Here is a 22,141-nt window from a genome sequence, read left to right as displayed (position 1 = left end):
TTGCATAAAAATGAAACACACACTGCTTACGTAATATATACATTGTCAGTTCAACACTGCTACTTATCTGTCTTTCAGCAGCCTAAGTAGTGTATATGGGTGTTAGGGGTACAAATTTATCAGGTAAGTAATGTATCCTTCATTATTTTATGCAACTGCCCTCTTCCCCACTTGGTCAGAAAACTCCTTTAATTATTACTTCCATACAAGTATCACACATGCTCAAACCTGGCAAAGAAATTAAACATAAATCATATTAAAAAGTTGCAGAACATCGGATTATATAATAAAAATGCTTGTTTGCTAATGCCAAAATACCCCTTTAGATCTACTATAATATAAATGATTCTTCAGAACTACCAAAATACAAATGATTTACTAGGAAAGTTTTAGTAACAATATTATATTCTCTTACCAATAAAGCTAAAACATCCTTTTAGGGACAAACTTTAAAAGTTGAAAATAGATCAGTCGCATTAAACCACTGACACCAAGTATATATTTCATAGTAACGTCTGCAGCCCTATTTAGAGATTTCAGTTCTCAGGCTATAAATGCCAACAATGTTGTTTTAATTTTCTCAGGCTCCACACTCAAAGGAATCCCAATACTTAAAGAAATACAAAACCTAAAAATTAGTATTTAACTTAAACTAGAAAGTTGCATTTGATGTTTGTTAGTCTGAAGCATTTTCTGCACAATCCTGAAACAGTCAGTACTGTAGAGCTTGCAGAGAACTCAGAGATTAATCCACTGCTGTTGGCTGGCTAAAGTCCCATCCATTAGCCAAAAAGGTGGGGCTTAGTGATATTTACTTCTTCTGTACAAAAAAAACAGCATGGAGGCTTCAGCTTCAAGTAGTAGTCATAGCCACCCATGGAAAATTTAGGAGGGGATGGGACACAACTGATCTCCCAAGACACATGTAAAAGATTTCTTTACCGGTTTCTCAGTTTTCTTTGATCCTCTCATGTATTACAATAGGATCAAAGAAAATATGTTAACCCTTTGGAGAACTCTGCTGTGCATATATGTTAGTGTCAGGGTGCACATGTATAGAGGACCACATGGGTTCAGGAGAGTGAGAAGAGGTGGCCCACTCAGTCACTGACGTGTCACCACACTCGCTCTCACCCCTGACAGGCTGAGAGGCCCCTTTTCACTAGCCCCAGTGAAAAATTAACCTTATCAGCCCAGTAGACCCGCCACCAGTTCCTATTAGATATAAAACCCGGTCCGTTCACGAGAATTATATCGGGCCATAAACCAGCCCAGGTAGCATGAGAATTAACTGAACAATGAACGTGTGGATTCGTGGATTGAGATAAAAGAGCAGTCCAAGGTTAAATTATATATTTAATTGCCTTAAGGGCACACTAGAAAATACATTATATAAATGGTGGTTATACATATATAATGGTCAGAGATGCAACTACAAAAGTAGTGGTACAAAAGTATGCAGATATTGAGAGTCAGTTACCAGTCAGATGAAAGGCCTGGCTTGTGGGGGAGGGCTGCCACATGCAAGGCTTGTGGTTCCCTCTGTTGCTTGACTTCTCCCATACGATATGTCGTCGTGACCTCCCAGAGAAAAAGCACTAGGCCAAGATCTGCAGGAGCATTTAACCCCTCTGAGTCACACCCCTCCTGCCCCCTGGGCTGAACATGAGCCCCCTACCTGTGTCCCTGGCAGATAATAACTCCAAAACATCCAATGGGTTATCACTCCTTAAAGGACAGTCCTTGGGAGGCAGTTCTGGTGACAAAACCAGCTGGGCCCCTGCTATGCATAGAGACTAAACACAGCCGTATTATCGTTTTTTGAATAGCTGTTCTATGTATCTCCCTATCCATAGGTGCTAGATTGGGTCGAGACCCAGGCAAACATTCACCATGTCCTGGGGATCTCGGAAATATGTACGATGTATGGCTAGGATGTGTAGTATCTCCATAACTCGATATGGAATTATAGCTGTCTGAAACAAAGGGAGACCGCATCACTTGGATCCACAGGGGGTCTTCCTGTAATAGATCACCAGCTAGCTGGTGCCGGTGTAACTCCTTTGTTTGTAGCTGGCCAGGTGTCTCATTACAGCTACACATGCTTACAGAATTATTGTGAGCTGCCATTACATCCCACCATCCTTTGCACTGCCCATAACAGCAGAGAACAGTTTTAGCCTTAATTGTTGCTGCTTAACTATTTAAATGGCACTATGAATCTCTTACAGCAGTATTTAAATGTCCCGATCACAGGTGCGTGTGCTTACTAGTGCCTACCTGTCCCTTGCAATATGATTGTGGGGGATCAAGGGGCTACAATTGCAACCATTGGCCTGGCTAAGACCCCCATCTCCACCATCTTGCTATTCTTCTGAAGTTCAAGAAAAAGGCTGAGCCTCAAAGAAGTCAACGATTTATACAATATACTGTACTGCAATATTTCAGTAGGTAATATATGCGATCAAAAGAATGCAGGTTAAAGTCCGCTAAGGGGACCATAAAATACAGAGAATATTTTAAAAAAAGTTTTAAAAAAATAATAAAAGTACAAAAGATTAAAAAGAGTATGGAATGTCAGGTAGCACTGTTAACCTGCAGATTTAGTGTTAATCTGCAGGTCAATAGTATCAGAAATTTGCCCAGCTGCCATAATGAAAGTGTGGCACCTGGGAGCAAATAACTTTATTCCTCTTGGGAGCCGCTGACTTTCAGTCATACAGGTGTGCCAGAGTGGCTATAGTCACTACTCACAGCATTGTGAGCAGTGGCTGTTAGCATGCACTGGCACTTAGACTGACAGTCGACTCTGCACTAATGCACCGCAAAGCCATCTGTCAATCCAAGTGCCAGGGAATGCTGACAGCTGGCTCACCCGTACGACTGAAAGCTGGCAGTTCCCGAGAAGAATAAAGTTCATTTTCTCCTGATTGCTGCAGTTTCAGTATGGCAGCCCTGCACATTTATGATGCTATTCACCTGTAGATTAATTCTATATTTGCAGGTTAATAGCATAATCCAACCTGACAGGTTCCCTTTAAATCACCCTTCTTTTCCTAGTTTTAAAATAAGCAAATAAAAATAATGATAGTAAACATATTTGGTAACATTGTGACCATAAAAGTATGTTGAACACCAGATTTGCAGTTATTAGTGCCAGAGTTCCTGAAAAAATGCAATAAAAAGTGATCAATATGTTGTATGTACCCTAAAATGACATCAATGAAAACTACAGCTTCGTACGCAAAATGAAAGACCTCACACAGGTTCTTTGATGTAAAAAATAAAAAAGTTCTGGGTCGCAGAAAATGGCGACACAAATAAGAATTATTTTTTCACAAATTGAAGATTTTTTTTCCACTATTAACCCCTTCACCCCCAATCCTGTTTTCACCTTCATGACCAGGCCAAATTTTACAAATCTAACCAGAGTCACTTTATGTAGTAATAACTTTGGAACGCTTCAATGGATTCCACTGATACTGAGAATGTTTTTTCGTGATATATTTTACTTCTTAGTAGTGGTAAAATTTGTTTGATATAACTTGTGTTTATTTGTGAAAAAATTGGAAATTTTAAGAAAATTGTAAAAATGTTGCAATTTTCTAAATTTTAAATTTTATGCCCTTAAACCAGAGCTGTGTCACATAAAATAGTTAATAAATAACATTTCTCTCATGTCTACATTACATCAGCACAATTTTTTAAACATAATTTTTTTTTGTTAAAAAGTTATAAGGGTTAAAAGTTGACCATTGATTTTTTCACCAAAATTTTACCTTTGCCCCAAATTTTTTATTTTAACAAGGATAACAGGAGCAAATGGACCCCAAAATTTGTTGTGCAATTTCTCCTGAGTATGCCATTACCCCATATGTGGGGGAAACTACTGTTTGGATGCATGGCAGGGCTCGGAAGGGAAGGAGCACCGTTTGACTTTTTAAACATAAAAATGGCTGTAATCGAGCGTGGATGCCATGTCGCATTTGGAGAGCCCCTGATGTGCTTAAACAGTGGAAACCACCCACAAGTGACATCATTTTGAAAACTATACCCCTCAATGAATGTATCTAGATGTGTGATGAGCACCTTGTACCCCCAGGTGCTTCACAGAAATTTATAACATTGAACTGCGAAAATAAAATATCATATTTTTCCCGCAAAAATGTAATTTTAGCCCAAATTTTTTTAACGGAATGGAATTGTTAGCGGATGCCATGTTGGGTTTGGAGAACCCCTGATGTGCCTGAGAAATGGAGACCCTCCACAAGTGATGCCATTTTGGAAACTAGACCCCTGAAGGAATTTATCTAGACATGTGGTGAGAACTTTTAACCCTCAGATGCTTCACAGAAATTTAAAACGTTGAACTGTGAAAATGAAAAAATAAATTTTTCCTGCAAAAATGTTGGTTTTGCCCCATGATTTTCACAAGGGTAACATGAGCAAAATGGACCATACAATTTCTTGTGCAATTTTTCCTGAGTACAGCGATACCCAATATGTGGTCAAAAATTACTTTTGAGGCACAGTGCAAAGCTCAGGAGGGAAGAAGCGCCATATTGGAGTTCAGATTTTGCTAGAATGGTTTGAGGGTGCCGTGTCACATTGGCAGAGCCCCTGAGGTGTCAGAAAATCAGAATCCCCCCATAAGTGATGTCATTTTATAAACTACACCTCTCAATGAATTAATTTAGGGGTGCAGTGAGCATGTTGACACCACAGGTGCCTCACAGAAATTTATACCATTGGGCGGTGAAGAAAGAATATATACATTTTTACTGCAAAAATGTTGTTTAGCCTGAATTTTTTTAATTTTATAAGTGCTAATATGAAAACATGAACCTCTTAGTTTGTTGTGCAATTTCTCCTGAGTATGCCAATACCAGACATGTAATCAGAAACTACTTTTGAGGCACAGTGCAAAACTCAGAAGGGAAGGAGCACCATAATTTATTACAGATTTTACTGTCATGGTTTGCGGGTGCCATGACACCTCTCCTGGCAGGGAGAGCAGGGTGTCATCTGTCAGATTCGCTGAGCACCGCGCGCGATCGCGTACAGAGCCTGTGAGCGCAAAATGGCCAGGATGCGACTAAGGTCGTGAAGGGGTTAAAATATCAAAAAAACTTTGCAAGTTTTGCATCACGATAAGTATAATGTTTTCAGGTCATTTTTAATACACAATGAAGATCGTAAAAACAAAATAAAAAAAAACATAGTGGAATTGAAGTTTTTTCACAATTTCACCACAAATGTTTATCAGTTTTTCAGTACGATATAGAATGAATTGAGTGAATGAATAGTGAAAATGAATAGTGTGATTCCAAACTAAAACTTGTCTTGCAAAAGCAAACTTCTATGGCTATGTGGATGGAAAAATAAGAAGGTGATATCTCTCAGAATAAGAGGAGAGAAAAACAAAAGAGCAAAAGAGAAAAAACGGCCAACAAATGTCAAAATTTCAAGAATTTTTTCAGTTATAATAATGTAGTATGTGGCTTCATTGCACAGATTCACTAAAATGTCCTTAAAACTTGACAGAACATTTATTATGCCTTTTATAGCCATAAAGATCATTTTATGCAACTTTAACATCAACCAAATAAATAAGAATTCATGTAAAATTGAACTTGTATATTTGAAGGATTTCAGATGCTGGAATTCCTGGTGTTTGGATCCACCCCAAAACCACAATATTGGATGCAAAGAACTTACACAGTGTCTGTCACCACTTTTTTGTTGCAATCAATGTTATACTGCAATATACTGTCAAGGGACTTTTGTGGCATCATAAGCAATTTTTCATGAAATTGTAAGTGCAAGTGAATCTAAGCTATTAGCCTCTCTCTGAGTCTAAGGCTAAGTGCACACGATGCGTATTTGAAGCGGAAATTTCCGCTTCATTTCCGCATGTCCTTTTTCCTGGAAAACGCATGCGGAATTTGGCATGCGTTTTTCGCGCGTAATTCGCGCGTTTTGCACATGCGGAATTGCCTTGCGTTTTCTACTGCATTGTAGATGGCAATTCCGCATGCGTAAACGCACAAAGAATTGACATGCTGCGGAATTCTCCGCACAACAAAACGCTGCGGAAAATTCCGCAGCGTGGGCATTACAATTGCGGAATGCCATAGGGGACCATGGCAGAAGGCTAACATGCGTAATTCATGCGTTTACGCTGCGGAATTTTCCGCACAAAATACGCATGAAATACGCATCGTGTGCACATAGCCTTAGGATTCATGAAAAAGGTTCAATGCCATGTAAATAATGGCATTTGAACAATACTTCATGTAGCAGTGAATACATATGTTTTTTACAGAACCATGTGCGATAAAGGCCTATAAAATTACAGTTTGAGGCCAATGTAAGTGCCATCACTAGTGTTGAGCATTCCGATACTGAAATATCGGGTATCGGCCGATATTCGCGGTATCGGAATTCCGATACTTAATTCCGATACTTTTGCAATATCGTATACCGGAATCGGAAGTTCCCATAATGCAATGAGCCATTTTCATTTTATTCAGCCAATGAGGATCCTAAGAAGTGTGGGCACATCCTGTTAGGCATGTAGGCATCTTAACTAATGGCATGGCTGTGATTGGCTGCTGAAATGTCATGATGCACTATAAAAGCCGCCGCCGCCATTTTGAGCTCACTCTGCTGTGAATTCAGTTAGGGATAGGACGCTGTTGTTCTGAGGGACAGTTTTAGCTACCTATTTGGTCTATTCTGCTTTACCCAAGCTACTTTATAAATCGCTGTGCCTTGCAGTGCTAGTGCACAGTTCTCTGTGCTGTTCACCGCTTTCTGCAAGGTCTCTGTGTGTGAGTGCAGCTCACCCTGTAGTGTGTGCTTCAGCCACGTCTGGTTATAGTGCACTCAGTGTGTGTCACTGCCTCATACATTGTCCTTTTTTGTCAATTCATAATTTTTCCTGATATCTCCTATTAGTGTGGTGGTTCCATCCGTATTCAGCTAAATTGGTTCCAAACACACTATATAGGAGTAGATAGAGAAATTTTTTTGGTCTTGCAGCGCTAGTGCACAGTGCTCTGCATCTGTACTGTTCACTGCTGTCTGCAAAGTCTGGTGTGTGAGTGCAGCTCACCCTGTAGTGTGTGCTTCATCACGTCTGGTTGTAGTGCACTCAGTGTGTGTCACTGCCTCATACATTGTCCTTTTTTGCCAATTCATAATTTTTCCTGATTTCTCCTATTAGTGTGGTGGTTCCATCCGTATTCAGCTAAATTGGTTCCAAACACACTATATAGGAGTAGTTAGAGGAGGATTTCTGCAGCATTGGGCCCTGCAGCCCCAGCCAGATTAGTATTAGCCTATTTTTGTAGCCTCATCTATTGCATTGTAGGTTACCTTCCTACATTGTAATAGCTACAAAAAGTTTGTGATACTATCGTTATTACATCTTTAGGCACATCCAGTGTCTTTTTGTGACAAAAAAAACCTAAATAAAGTTCACCAAACACTCCACTTTACAGTTGTGTAGGCCACATTAGCTCATATTAAAGTCTAGTCCACACTTTATAAAATTAGTGTTTCTTATACCTGTTAGCAGCTGTTCAGGAATAAGCACACTAAGCCCTTAGTACTTTTCTGCCTATCTTTATCAGTCTACCAAGATGAAGAAGGCAGGGAGTAAGGCATGTGGTCGTGGGCGTGGGCGTGGGCGTGAAGTTTCAAAAGGGAGAGGACGTGAGGATTCTGTGCCTGCAGGGAGAGGACGTGGGGATTCTGTGCCTGCTGCGGGCACCATTGACTCAGCATCCCCCAGTTTTACCAGGGAACAGTCCTTTATGCGCAGCTTTGTAGGAGCTAGCCATACCCCACTGCTGCGGGAGGACCAAATTGAAGCCGTTGTCGGATGTATGGCAGCTAACTCATCGACTTCAATTAGTTCCAGATCCTCTCAGGTCCTGAGCACTGAAGAGCACCCATCTGTCTCTTCACCACCTGCCAAATTGCCCAGGCAGTCAGAGAGCCCTGGACAGGAGCCATCTCTACTTCTGTTCTCTGAATCTCTTGGCTTGGAAAGAGGGGGCCAGCCAAGCAGAATTCGAGAATTTGAAGAAGAGGTAGTATGCAGTGATGCATAACCGTTTTGTCTCTCTGAATCTGAAGAGGCGGGTGGGCCAGTGCCTATGGTCAGCAGCACACCTCAGTACGCATCTGATGATGAGACTCAGGTGCCACTTTCTGGTGCGTACTGTCCTGTCGAGACTACCCAGGAGAAGCAGTTGTTTGAAGAGGGTGGTGTAGATGATGAGGTCCTTGACCCATCATGGCGTGAGGGACAGGAAGGTGGTGGGAGCAGCTCTGAGGAAGAGATTCCCCGAACAGCCTAAAAAGGAGGGAGAGGGAGGGGGGCAGACTTGGTTGCCTGTAGCCTCCACTTCGGCACCCATTAGGAGCATGGCTCTTCCAAAATCCAAAGCGGGCGCTCCCAAGACTTGCAGTGCCTGGTCCTTTTTTGACACAGTTGCAGATGACATTTGCTTTGTCAAATGCAAGCTGTGTAATCAGAAGGTGAAAAGAGAGAAAAGTGTCAGCAACCTCAATACCACAAATATGTGGAAACATGTGCGGACCAAGCACGTGGTGGAGTTACAAAAACACACTGAAGACCTAGGCCAGCCTACAGCGCCACCTACCACCTCTTCAGCTCATGTTGTAGCCTCTTCCTCCAGCTCACACACAGCTGGTTCGGCTTCCTCACAGAATCGCCATGGAAGAATCTCTGGCACTGTTGTACAGAGACACAAACCACCGGCTCTGAATGCTGGCATTGCTAAACTACTGGCCCTTGAAATGCTATCATTCAGGCTGGTGGAGACTGACACATTCCGTAACTTTATGGCATTGGTAGTCCCACAATACAACGTGCCCAGCCGCTTTTATTTCAGCAGGCAAGCCGTCCCTGCCCTGCAACATCATGTGGAGGGAAAAATTAAACATGCGCTACAAAACGCCGTCAGTAGCAAGGTCCACCTGACCACCGATGCGTGGACCAGTAAGCATGGACAGGGACGATACCTTTCCCTCACTGACCATTGGGTAAATGTTGTGGAGCCGGGTACAGATCTTGAGAGTGGCGCTGTACGTGTTCTGCCAACTCCAAGGATTGCAGGAATCCAGTCTGTACACATTGACTCCTCCTCATACTCCAGTTCCTCTGAATCAGCGCTGCAGTAGCCGTCACGGTCTACCTCCACATCGACCCGTGAACGGTTACCTGTTATGGTGACCAATATGAGCACAGCCGTGGCCAAACGTCAACAGGCCGTATTAAAATTAATTTCTTTGGGGAATCGAAGCCACACAGCGCAGGAGCTCTGGAATGCCATCAAGCAGCAGAGCGACGTGTGGTTTGTGCCAGCGAATCTCCAGCCAGGCATGGTAGTGTGTGACAATGGCCGAAATCTGGTGGCAGCTCTGGGCCTAGGCAACCTCACTCACATCCCATGTCTGGCACATGTGCTCAACTTGGTCGTGCAGAGTTTTTTAAGGGACTTTCCGGATCTTGATGCACTGCTTCACAAGGTCCGCATAGAGTGCGCTCACTTGCGGCGTTCCAGCAATGCAAGATCACTCATTGCAGCTCTGCAGCGCCGATTACGTCTTCCGGAACATCGCATCATATGTGACCTACCCACCAGGTGGAATTCAACGTTACATATGTTGGAGAGGTTGTGTGAGCAGCAGGCAGCAGTAATGGAGTACCAGCTGCAGCAGGCGCAAACAAGTCGCAGTGCGCGCCGTTCACACTTCACCACCACTGAGTGGGCCTCTATGAAGGACATTTGCCACGTTTTGCGTGCCTTCGATTATTCCACGCGGATGGCGAGTGCAGATGATGCACTAGTCAGCATGACTATCCCCCTTATCTGCCTGCTTGAAAATACACTGCAAGCACTAAGGGACGAGGTTTTGGAAGAGGTGGAGGATGAGGAGTCACAAATGCCATCTGCTTCTCTACAGTCTGCGCAACGTGGTTCCTCACAAAGGCCTAGGCAGGGGACACTTTGTGAGGAGGATGAGGAGGAGTCAATGGATGAGGAAGACATCTGTCCAGAGGAGGGAGGTACACAATGCTCTAGTAGTCAGTATCTAGAGCGAGGGTGGGGTGATGCAGAGCAGGCAGAGATCACGCCTCAAGCAGGGGACAGCGTTTCTTGGCCAGTTGGCAGTCTGCAGCACATGGTTGATTTCATGCTGCAATGCCTGAGAAATGACCGCCGCATCGCCCACATTCTCAACACGGCTGATTATTGGGTGTCCACCCTCCTAGATCCTCGCTACCGGGACAACTTACAAAGCCTCATAACACCGCTGAACCGGGAGCGTAAAATGCGGGAGTACCAAGACTCACTGGTGCATTCCATCATGTTCTCCATTCCAACCGAGAGCAGTGCTGCTAGTGCTTTACAAAGCAGCTCAGTGCGTCGAGGCAGTGGAGGAAGCTCTGCACAAAGAGGGAGCAGAAGCAGCGCCTCAGCACAAGGCAAGACCAGTGTGGCCGAAACGTGGCAAAGTTTTGTGTCCCCGCCGCCACAAATGTCTACACCATCACAGACGGCTCCAGTCAGCAGGAGGCAACGTTTCCGTCAGATGGTGACAGACTACATGTCTTGCCCTCTTAGTGTACTCCCAGACGGCTCTTCTCCCTTCAAGTTTTGGGTCTGTAAGCTGGATACATGGCCAGAGCTTAGTCAGTATGCATTGGAGGTGCTAGCTTGCCCTGCTGCTAGTGTATTATCGGAACGCGTCTTTAGTGCCGCAGGTGGTGTACTAACAGATCGTCGCATGCGACTATCCTCCGATAACGTTGACCGGCTTACTTTTCTCAAAATGAACAAGGCCTGGATCTCTCATGAATTTGCTAGTCCTCTTCCAGAATAAATAATTGGTTGGCAACAGTATCCAGGTCTCCTGTTCTGTTCATGTTTCTACCACCTGAACTGTAATCCCTGAGCTCCAACACCGCCAGTTGGCGCTCGGAAGTGCCGTCTGCACAGTCAACACTTGCTGCCGTGTTATTGGGGTTCAGTAACGTCAGCTGTTCCCCTGCTGTGCGGACGGCAATTTCTCCTGCTCTGTCCACATCCACTGTACTACTGATTTAAAACCTCCTCCAAATACACCTCTGGCTCCTCTGTTTTCAGTATTATCCCTGAGCTCCAACACCGCCAGTTGGCGCTCGGAAGTGCCGTCTGCACAGTCAACACTTGCTGCCATGTTATTGGGGTTCAGTAACGTCAGCTGTTCCCCTGCTGTGCGGACGGCAATTTCTCCTGCTCTGTCCACATTCTCACTACTACAGATTTTAAAGTTGCTGCAATTACACCTCTGGCTCCTCTGTTTTCAGTATTATCCCTGAGCTCCAACACCGCCAGTTGGCGCTCGGAAGTGCCGTCTGCACAGTCAACACTTGCTGCCGTGTTATTGGGGTTCAGTAACGTCAGCTGTTCCCCTGCTGTGCGGACGGCAATTTCTCCTGCTCTGTCCACATCCACTGTACTACTGATTTAAAACCTCCTCCAAATACACCTCTGGCTCCTCTGTTTTCAGTATTATCCCTGAGCTCCAACACCGCCAGTTGGCACTCGGAAGTGCCGTCTGCACAGTCAACACTTGCTGCCGTGTTATTGGGGTTCAGTAACGTCAGCTGTTCCCCTGCTGTGCGGACGGCAATTTCTCCTGCTCTGTCCACATTCTCACTACTACAGATTTTAAAGTTGCTCCAATTACACCTCTGGCTCCTCTGTTTTCAGTATTATCCCTGAGCTCCAACACCGCCAGTTGGCACTCGGAAGTGCCGTCTGCACAGTCAACACTTGCTGCCGTGTCATTGGGGTTCAGTAACGTCAGCTGTTCCCCTGCTGTGCGGACGGCAATTTCTCCTGCTCTGTCCACATCCACTGTACTAATGATTTAAAACCTCCTCCAAATACACCTCTGGCTCCTCTGTTTTCAGTATTATCCCTGAGCTCCAACACCGCCAGTTGGCGCTCGGAAGTGCCGTCTGCACAGTCAACACTTGCTGCCGTGTTATTGGGGTTCGGTAACGTCAGCTGTTCCCCTGCTGTGCGGACGGCAATTTCTCCTGCTTTGTCCACATCCACTGTACTACTGATTTAAAACCTCCTCCAAATACACCTCTGGCTCCTCTGTTTTTAGTATTTACCCTGGGCTCCAATACCGCTAGTTGCTGCTCAGAAGTGCCGTCTGCACAGTCAACGCTTGCTCCAGTGTTATTGGGGTTCAGTAACGTCAGCTGTTCCCCTGCTGTGTGTCCGGCAAATTCTCCTGCTTTGTCCACATCCACTGTACTACTGATTTAAAACTTGCTCCAATTACACCTCTGGCTCCACTCTGTTTTTAGTATTTACCCTGGGTTCCAGCACCGCCAGCTAGTTCTCGGTAGTTCCATTTGCTCTTGTACCTTCTACTACCCATCCGGGTTCCAGTACCGTCAGCTGGTTCTCGGCAGTGCCTTTGGATTAGGTGCCTCCTTCTCGGTATCCAAGTTCCACCAACGTCTGCTGGTTCTTGGTAGTGCTTTATGGCACAGGTACCTCCTGCTTAGTAACCGAGTTCCAGTACCGTCAGCTGGTCTTCGGCAGTTCCATTGGCTCTTGTACCTTCTGCTACCCATCCGGGTTCCAGTACCGTCAGCTGGTCCTCGGTAGTTCCATGTGCTCTTGTACCTTCTACTACCCATCCGGGTTCCAGTACCGTCAGCTGGTTCTCGACAGTGACTTTGGCACGGGTACTCCCTCCTGCCCAGCCTGGTTCCAGCACGCCAGCTGTTTCTGGGTAGTGTCAACGTCACTTTGCCTCCAATGCATTGTCCTGTCGTGTTGCGGTCGGGTTAGCCGACTCTATGGTGCCTGCAGTTTAGGTGACTCCTATGTGGGCTGCGGGATCTGGCAATGAAGGCTGGTTCCATAGTGCCAATAGGACAAGCACCACCTGTAGGACTGTGGGTTTTGGTAACTGCGGCCGGCTCGCGGCCTTGAACTTTTTTTTACATGGGTACCTTCTGCTACCCATCCGGGTTCCAGTACCGTCAGCTGGTTCTCGGCAGTGCCTTTGGATTAGGTGCCTCTTTCTCGGTATCCAAGTTCCACCAACGTCTGCTGGTCCTTGGTAGTGCTTTCTGGCACAGGTACCTCCTGCTTAGTAACCGAGTTCCAGTACCGTCAGCTGGTCTTCGGCAGTTCCATTGGCTCTTGTACCTTCTACTACCCATCCGGGTTCCAGTACCGTCAGCTGGTTCTCGGCAGTGTCTTTGGCACGGGTACTCCCTCCTGCCCAGCCTGGTTCCAGCACGCCAGCTGTTTCCGGGTAGTGTCAACGTCACTTTGCCTCCAATGCGTTGTCCTGTCGTGTTGCGGTCGGGTTAGCCGACTCTATGGTGCCTGCAGTTTAGGTGACTCCTATGTGGGCTGCGGGATCTGGCAATGAAGGCTGGTTCCATAGTGCCAATAGGACAAGCACCCCCTGTAGGACTGTGGGTTTTGGTAACTGCGGCCGGCTCGCGGCCTTGAACTTTTTTTTACATGGGTACCTTCTGCTACCCATCCGGGTTCCAGTACCGTCAGCTGGTTCTCGGCAGTGCCTTTGGATTAGGTGCCTCCTTCTCGGTATCCAAGTTCCACCAACGTCTGCTGGTCCTTGGTAGTGCTTTCCGGCACCGGTACTTCCTGCTTAGTAACCGAGTTCCAGTACCGTCAGCTGGTCTTCGGCAGTTCCATTGGCTCTTGTACCTTCTGCTACCCATCCGGGTTCCAGTACCGTCAGCTGGTCCTCGGTAGTTCCATTTGCTCTTGTACCTTCTACTACCCATCCGGGTTCCAGTACCATCAGCTGGTTCTCGGCAGTGACTTTGGCACGGGTACTCCCTCCTGCCCAGCCTGGTTCCAGCACGCCAGCTGTTTCCGGGTAGTGTCAACGTCACTTTGCCTCCAATGCGTTGTCCTGTCGTGTTGCGGTCGGGTTAGCCGACTCTATGGTGCCTGCAGTTTAGGTGACTCCTATGTGGGCTGCGGGATCTGGCAATGAAGGCTGGTTCCATAGTGCCAATAGGACAAGCACCCCCTGTAGGACTGTGGGTTTTGGTAACTGCGGCCGGCTCGCGGCCTTGAACTTTTTTTTACATGGGTACCTTCTGCTACCCATCCGGGTTCCAGTACCGTCAGCTGGTTCTCGGCAGTGCCTTTGGATTAGGTGCCTCCTTCTTGGTATCCAAGTTCCACCAACGTCTGCTGGTCCTTGGTAGTGCTTTCTGGCACAGGTACCTCCTGCTTAGTAACCGAGTTCCAGTACCGTCAGCTGGTCTTCGGCAGTTCCATTGGCTCTTGTACCTTCTGCTACCCATCCGGGTTCCAGTACCGTCAGCTGGTCCTCGGTAGTTCCTCAGCTTTCTTGTACCTTCTGCTACATTTCCAAGTTCAAGCTTTTTGAAATGGTTCTTGGTAATCACTCTGGATCTCCCTGATGAGGACCCTGAAGACGAGGACCCTGAAGACCACCCCGAAGAAGAAAAGGACCCTGAAGACCACCCCGAAGAAGACGAGGACCCCGAAGGCGAGGACCCAGAAGACCAACCCGAAGAAGACGAGGACCCCGAAGACGAGGACCCCCGAAGACGACGACCCTGAAGACCACCCCGAAGAAGACCAAGAAGATGACCCTGAAGAAGTTGACCAAGAGGACAAATTAGAGAAGACAAGCACCAAGATACAGAAGAACAAGAGACAGAAAACCAAGAAGCAGAAATACAAGAAGCTGCAGAACAAAAAGCGGAAGAACATTAAGCATAAGACTAAAAATCAGAGCAAAAGATAATATCTAAATTATAAGCAGAAGATGACTAAGCAGTGTATGGGGGTGAGTCCGTTCCTCCTCGTGGTGCCCCTGGAAAAGACCTGCTGCTGCAGGCCAAACTGAACGCGGACAAATCCTGTTGTAAATCTTTTGTGACGGGCAGAACGAAAGGTGTAATGTCCAACCTTTTATAGATAACAACTACAGGAATGCCTGTCACAAATAAGAATATGATGAAGAAGAAGAATATGAAGAAGATGAAGAAGTAGAATATGAAGAATGAAAAAAAAAAGAATAATACGAAGAAGGTGAAGAAGAGGAAGATGAAGAAGGTGAAGAATTAGTGGATGAAAAAGATGCTGAGGATGATGAAGGAGAAAGTGTGGGAGAAGTAAAAAAGAAGGTGAAGAGCATGGAAGTAGTGAAACATAAATATCTGACAAAATATAAAAATACTTAACATAGTCAATATTTCCGTAACTCAGAACGTCTTAAAAAAAATATTAATTCCTGCTATTCCATTTGATTGGGCTAAACCTCTATGCCTTTATTGTCTCCCCCACCTCCCCCAATACATTCTACATTATTGTTAGTTGTTTTCCTTCATGTAGAATTAACCTACAAGGAAAGAAAGGGTTTATTTTCATTCCGATATTTCTGTCCCATTGACTTGCATTGGTTTCCGGTATCGGAATCGGCGATATCCGATACTTTTTCGGTATCGGTCCGATCCAATCCGATCCGATATTTCCCGATATCGGAAGGTATCGCTCAACACTAGCCATCACCCAGTTCAAACCATTTAGATTTGTAATCCAACCATGTGAATAAGAAGCTTTAAAAGGAAGGGACTTTGTCAGCACAGGATGACTGTTCAAACCAAGTCCCACTGCTCGTTGCATTATGGCTGGGCCAATTATTTAAGTGCACCTTCACACCTGTTTGGTTTCCATCTAACCCTGCCCTTCTCTTGACTCTATGAAACCAGAGCTGTCAACCAAATAAGGATGGAGGGTGGAGAAAGAGGGAAAACAAGCAGGTGGAAAGGTGTATTTAAATGATTGGCCCTGCCATGAAGCACCGATCAGTCAGACTTAGTTTGAACAGTTATTTTGTGTTGACAGAGTCCCTTTAATTTTGACTTCAATCTCATTCACTTTTCTAATCTGTATGTAAGATTACATGGCAGAGAATCAGCTGTCAGTATGTAGAGGAAGCTTTTAAAAATTACATACTAAGAGTTCGGATAGGGTCTGGAGTGAACACATAATGAATCTAATCATAAAGTGGTTGTGTAGCCTTACCCTTAGGCTACGGTCACACTATCAGTATTTGGTCAGTATTTCACATCAGTATTTGTAAGCCATAACCAGGAATGGGTGGAAAATACAGAAGTGGTTACATGTTTCTATTGTACTTTTCCGCTGATTGTTCCTCACCTGGTTTTCGCTTACAAATACTGATGCAAAATACTGACCACATACTGATAGTGTGACCATAGCATTAAAGTGAATATTCACTCCTCAATACTGAAATGACAGCACCAAGAAACAAAAGTCATGGAATTATGGAAATCACATGATAGATAGACCTTTTAATGATATACAAATGATGAAAAAGGGGAAGCAAATTTTTTAAAACATCTCGATTTATTCATTATCAAGTATGAGCGCCACACAAAGAGATGTATGGACATTCTTGGGACACTTTGGAGAAATGGCCACAAATCAAAGTAATACCAAGCTGTTATTATACCTGAAATGAAGACTAGAGGGGTCCAGCTGTCATACATTATGCAACCCCACACCATATGGAGTAGGACCTGTGTGACACTTCTTCGTAAAGGCCTGGTCATGATGTTGCCCATGTGGTCTCGTCAGATTCTGTACTGCAAGGGAAAATTAGACGTCATGTACCAAGCCCAAGCATCACATAGTGTCTAGACAAACCATCAGAAGGCATTTGCACAACACCGAGCTATGATTCAGATGTCCAGCTAAGGTGTTCCATTTACCTCATGCCACCGCTCTCAAAGGCTATCATGATGCAGAGCAAGACGACAATGAAGACTGGAATTGAGGTCTAGTCTCTTCATTGATGAGTCCCACTTTTGTCTTGGATGCAATGATAGCCAGATATAGGTTTTGGAGGCCACATGGGCAATGCCACGATGAAGTCTTTGAGAGGAAATGACGCGCCCCCAGGGCAGTGGGGTACTCGGTGTCCGGGCCTATGGATGCTGGGGGGGAATATGTCACAGTGGCTGGCCCTGTACGTGGCCCAGGGCAGTCAACAAAAAGGGGGATAGTTTATCTGGGATTTGTAGTTTGATCGTGACGCCACCTGTGGTTCCAGGTAATTTGTACCAGCGCTGCTGCAGACCTCCGAGGCAGTTGATAGGCAGCTAGGATGGAACAGCTCCCCACAGGTGGAGCAGGCCTCAGGGCAGTGTAGAGATTGATGGTGGGTGGTGATGCTGGGACTTGTGGGGCAGGAGAGATGGCGCAGCTGAAATAACTGACGGAGGCAGTGCAGTGCAGTCATCCGAGTTTTACTCACAGTTCTTGTTCAAAGTTCTCAGGTACACTGTACGGGTGTTCGCCTCCGCGTCGCACTGCGTCTACCAGACCAGGGGTTCAGCTCTTCCTCAGATGTGTCAGGAGCGCTTGACGGAACCCCGCGTTCTTTATGTTCCTTACTAGACCGACTTCTGACGCTGGGTCTTCTCCCTCCAGCCCTGCGCTTCCCACACTCAGTCCCGCTCGGGTGCTCTGAAGTCCCTCTGGGCAACCTGGAGTTCCCGGACCTGCTTGACCCTCACGGTGACTAGGATGAGATTGTGGCGACTGCACCATGGAAGTGCAGAAGCCTCCGGTTTTTCCAGCCGAGACCTGGAGTAAAACGGCTGGTCCAGGGGCCGGTCCCCTTCTTGCGGCCTGATCCCTCTGACAACTGGCAGATTCGGGGTGTATGGGTGTCGTCCTGCACTCACCGTACCCCCTGGGATCCCTTCTATAGAACGGAGCCTTCCTCCTCTGCTCCCCTCCTGGGCCTCTATCAGTAGGCCCCACTTGTGGAGCAGAGCTCCTGAAGAGACTCTGCTCCCCTTACTACTCACTGACTGTACTCCACTAACTGACCTGCCACCCTAAGATGGCTTCCCTTTATATGCCTCCTACAATGGTGCTCCCCTACTCTACATCCTGCATCCACACCCACTACTGGTTCCCCCTACCTTTGGTTCCCCCCACTCCAGCCAGGGACAGGGCTCAGCAGGAACACAGTGCATCTTGCCCTTCCAGCCGGCCTGGAGTAGTGTAGTGTTGAATGCGGATGTTGGGGTTCCGGGCAGCACTCCCTCCTTACCTGAGAGAAGGAGACACCACACCTCTGGGTGAGGTGCAGTACCTCTGTGGCGACTGAACCCTCAGGGGCGTCACCGAAACATCAAAGTTTCCCAGGAGCCATTTTTCAACACGACAATGCCAGGCCACATGTTGCTCATGCTAATATGAGCAACCTACATGAACTAAACGTGCTACGATGTCCTGCAGTGTCTCCGGACTTGTCTTCCATTGAGCAAATCTGGGACATCATTGGGAGCTGCCAGCATGGGAGCTTGATGATTTTCATGCCCAAGTGCATTAAGCGTTGCAGAACATTCTTCAGATAACCATTAGTAACCTAACTGATAGCATGTCAAGGCATATAAGTGTTTGCATTTCTGCAAGTGGCTCTCATACTTGATGCTGAATAAATTGAGATGTTTTGAAAATTTTCTTTCCGTCTTTTCATCATTTGCATATCATTTAAATGTCTATTGATCCTGCAATTTCCATAATTTCACCTCTTTTAGTTCTTGTTGGTACAATTTCGATGTTATGGAGTGTAGATCAAAATATGAAAATATGACCAACTGTGACACAGGTTTACAATATGTGAAAGTTATATTAACTCACAATATATAGAATCTTTGTGTTAGATAAAACATTTACTGTGAGTGAGCCCCCAGGTGTCTAGCACAGTGGATATCACTGATGTTCTCCTGTGCTTCACCTGAAAAGAATTGTTTAGAGTGAAGCTGCAAAAAAGACTTTAACTGCAACTGATGTGTACACAGATTGAATGACTGTCACAAGGATCAATGGGGCTTGCTACAAAAGCATTTATACAGAAGAAGAGTGCCCACAGCATATGTTACACAGGCAAATTCTGACCAAATAGTCATGAGGGGGACCAAAGAGGTTAAGAGGGTCTATTAATCATCAGATAGACACATTAGATAACTACATTTCCTCAAAATCACCCCATGCTGTGTGTTGCTCCCATATCAAAACACAGTTTAATAAATAGCAAATAGAGAAAATAGATGCACAGATACAGTATATTTCTAAAATCACAAATGAGGTTTTCTGGAAGACTTCATACAAAGATTCATGAGGCAAGTGTCCATACTTAACTCAGTATGGACCCTTAACTATCACCATCTACAGGGGTCTCAAACTCAGCTGGGTATATGGGCCGCACAAGGAAAAAAAAATTAATTTGTGGGGCCGCATTCTTTGCATGACCAAGTGACATGTGTAATGCCCCATCTTGGTCCTCATCTTGTAATAATGCCCCATCCTGGTCCTCATCTTGTAGTAATGGCCCCATCCTGGTCCTCATCTTGTCGTAACGTCCCTCATCCTGGTCCTCATCTTGTCGTAACGTCCCCCATCCAAGTCCTCATCTTGTCGTAATGTCCCCCATCCAGGTCCCCCTATTGTAGGAATGTCCCCATCCAGGTGCCTATATTGTAGGAATGTCCCCATCCAGATGCCCATATTATACATATGTCCAAATCCAGGTGCCCATAGTGCACATATGTCCCCATGAAGGTGCCCATAGTGCCCATATGTCCCCATCCAGGTGTCCATAGTGCCCATATGTCCCCATCCAGGTGTCCATAGTGCCCATATGTCCCCATCCAGGTGTCCATAGTGCCCATATGTCCCCATACAGGTGCCCATATGTCCCCATCCAGGAGCCCATAGTGCCCATATGCCCCCATCCAGGTGCCCATTGTGCCCATATGTCCCCATCCAGGTGCCCATATGTGCCCATCCAGGTGCCCATATGTGCCAATCCAGGTGCCCATATGTGCCCATCCAGGTGCCCATATGTGCCCATCCAAGTGTCCATATGTGCCCATCCAGGTGCCCATATGTCCCCATCCAGGTGCCCATATGTCCCCACCCAGGTGCCCATATGTCCCCATCCAGGTGCCCATATGTCCCCATCCAGGTGCCCATAGTGCACATAACAAAGAAAAAAAAAGATCCTTCCCACCGGTCCTCTGTTCCCTCGGCGTCCTTTCTGCACATGCAGCCTGCAGGCACCATAGACCCTTTGATGATCGCGGCCTGGTCCAGGAGCCACCGACATCAGCGCTTTAGTTCAGTGTATTGCCGTGCAGAGACCGGTTCTCTGCACAGCAATACCAGTGCCAGCCGCCGACCTATCAGAGGCCAGAAGCTGACATCTGCGCATGGCAGTGACGTCATACACCGCTGCGCTGGGACGCAGAGGTCAGCTGCTGGCCTCTGATAGGCCGGCGGCTGATACTGGTATTGCTGCGCAGAGAGCCGGTCTCTGCGCGGCAATACACTGAACTAAAGTGCTGATGTCAGCGGCTCCTGGACCGGGCCGCGATCGGGATCTATGATGCCTGCGGGCCGAATGAAGCAGCCGGAGGGGTCGCATGTGGCCCGTGGGCCGCGTGTTTGAGACCCTACACTGACTGCTGGTCAAACCTTTTTCATACACTTCATTTTAATATACTCTATGGGGGGGAAAAAGAATGAAAACGTAAATATATGAAGGTAAGAAAAGACATGGTTCTTCTTCTAGTATTGTCCATTAAAGGGATTTTCTCAAGTTGAATCTCCAGGACCTCCTGAAGTCTGATAGTTCAGTTGAACGGAACTTTCTTAGGCTGCTAGCAGACACTGCTTTGCCTTTGCCCCTGTAACATGGAAGAAGTGCTGGGACACTGAGACTTGTTAGGTCCAGCAATCAAATGCTCCAGTAAAAGAGTTTTTCTTCCTGTTGCACCTGAGGTCTGGACACTGCTTACTGAGACAGGCTGATTATGCATCCCTTCCACAACTTTCCCCTTTTTATTCTGCTGAGGACAGCCCTCCGGCCGGCGAGACCGCCGCCACCCTTTAGCCGCTATTATGCCCCGACTCGGTGGAGGCCGACCCAGACCAATTGTAGTTTTTACTGATACCATTTTTAGTACTTATGACATTTTAATTGCTTTCTATTGCATTTTTGGTGGGAAATTGCAGCAAATAAAAAAAGCCAATTCTGAGATTTTGATTTTTTTTTTCATTTCGACACTCACTTAATGCGATAGTTAGTCTTACATTTTACTAATTCAAGCATTTACGTACTCAATTGGATTGTGCAAGGGGGCGGTGGCCGTCAGAAGTGACAGCAGCGTTTAAGAGGCTCAACTATTGCATTTGGAGCAAGCTTCACATCAGTTATTCTAGGATGCTGGCTCAACTCCTGGACCCCCTTCATATAGAAATTGGCACACAGCCACCATACATATGACAGCCATCACCAAAGGATTAATGTCCTTTTTAGAGATACCAATGCTTTCAGATTTATTTATTCCAAGAAATGTGTTCTACATTTAGTAAACCAATGCATGTACATGATGTTTTATTTTTAGAGACATCCTAAACTTTATATAGCTATCGCTTACATTGTACGGAACTCTCCCCCAGGTTAAATAGCTTCTTTTTTTTTTTTTCAACGTCACTTATTGGCCCTTCAAGAATATATGCCAAAAAGTTGAATATTAAAAAAAAAATCACCAGTTTAAGTTAACTGAGCTTTCCTATTGTTATTATATCTGTGGCTTGTGTAGAGCATTGCTGCCTAGGGGAAGATTACAAGAATGCAATGTCTTGTTAAAACCTGAAAGAGCAATGAACAAAAAAGAAGTCTCCTTCCAGTGAGCAATGTCATTCTGATAATAAGTAATGCTTTTCTTCCCACTGTGAACACTGGTGACCTGGCATGTAGACCACAGCAAAGTGGTGAATAATTCACAGAGAGAGTCACTGGCCTCCTCCTCGTCGTCGATCTCTTTAGTGCTTTGTCCTACAAATATGTTCTCCCACAGCACTGAACTTGACAGAGGCCTTTCCAGTCTACAAATGTTTAAACTAATGGAGAATGTGAGAGGCGAACACTCAAATTATGGAATGTTTCAGGACTAGGGTTTCAC

Source organism: Phyllobates terribilis, unplaced genomic scaffold, assembly GCF_046119375.1.
Source record: "Phyllobates terribilis strain yellow unplaced genomic scaffold, ASM4611937v1 Scaffold_11__3_contigs__length_659146591, whole genome shotgun sequence".
NCBI classification, from domain to species: Eukaryota; Metazoa; Chordata; class Amphibia; order Anura; family Dendrobatidae; genus Phyllobates; species Phyllobates terribilis.
This window is presented reverse-complemented; position numbering follows the sequence as displayed.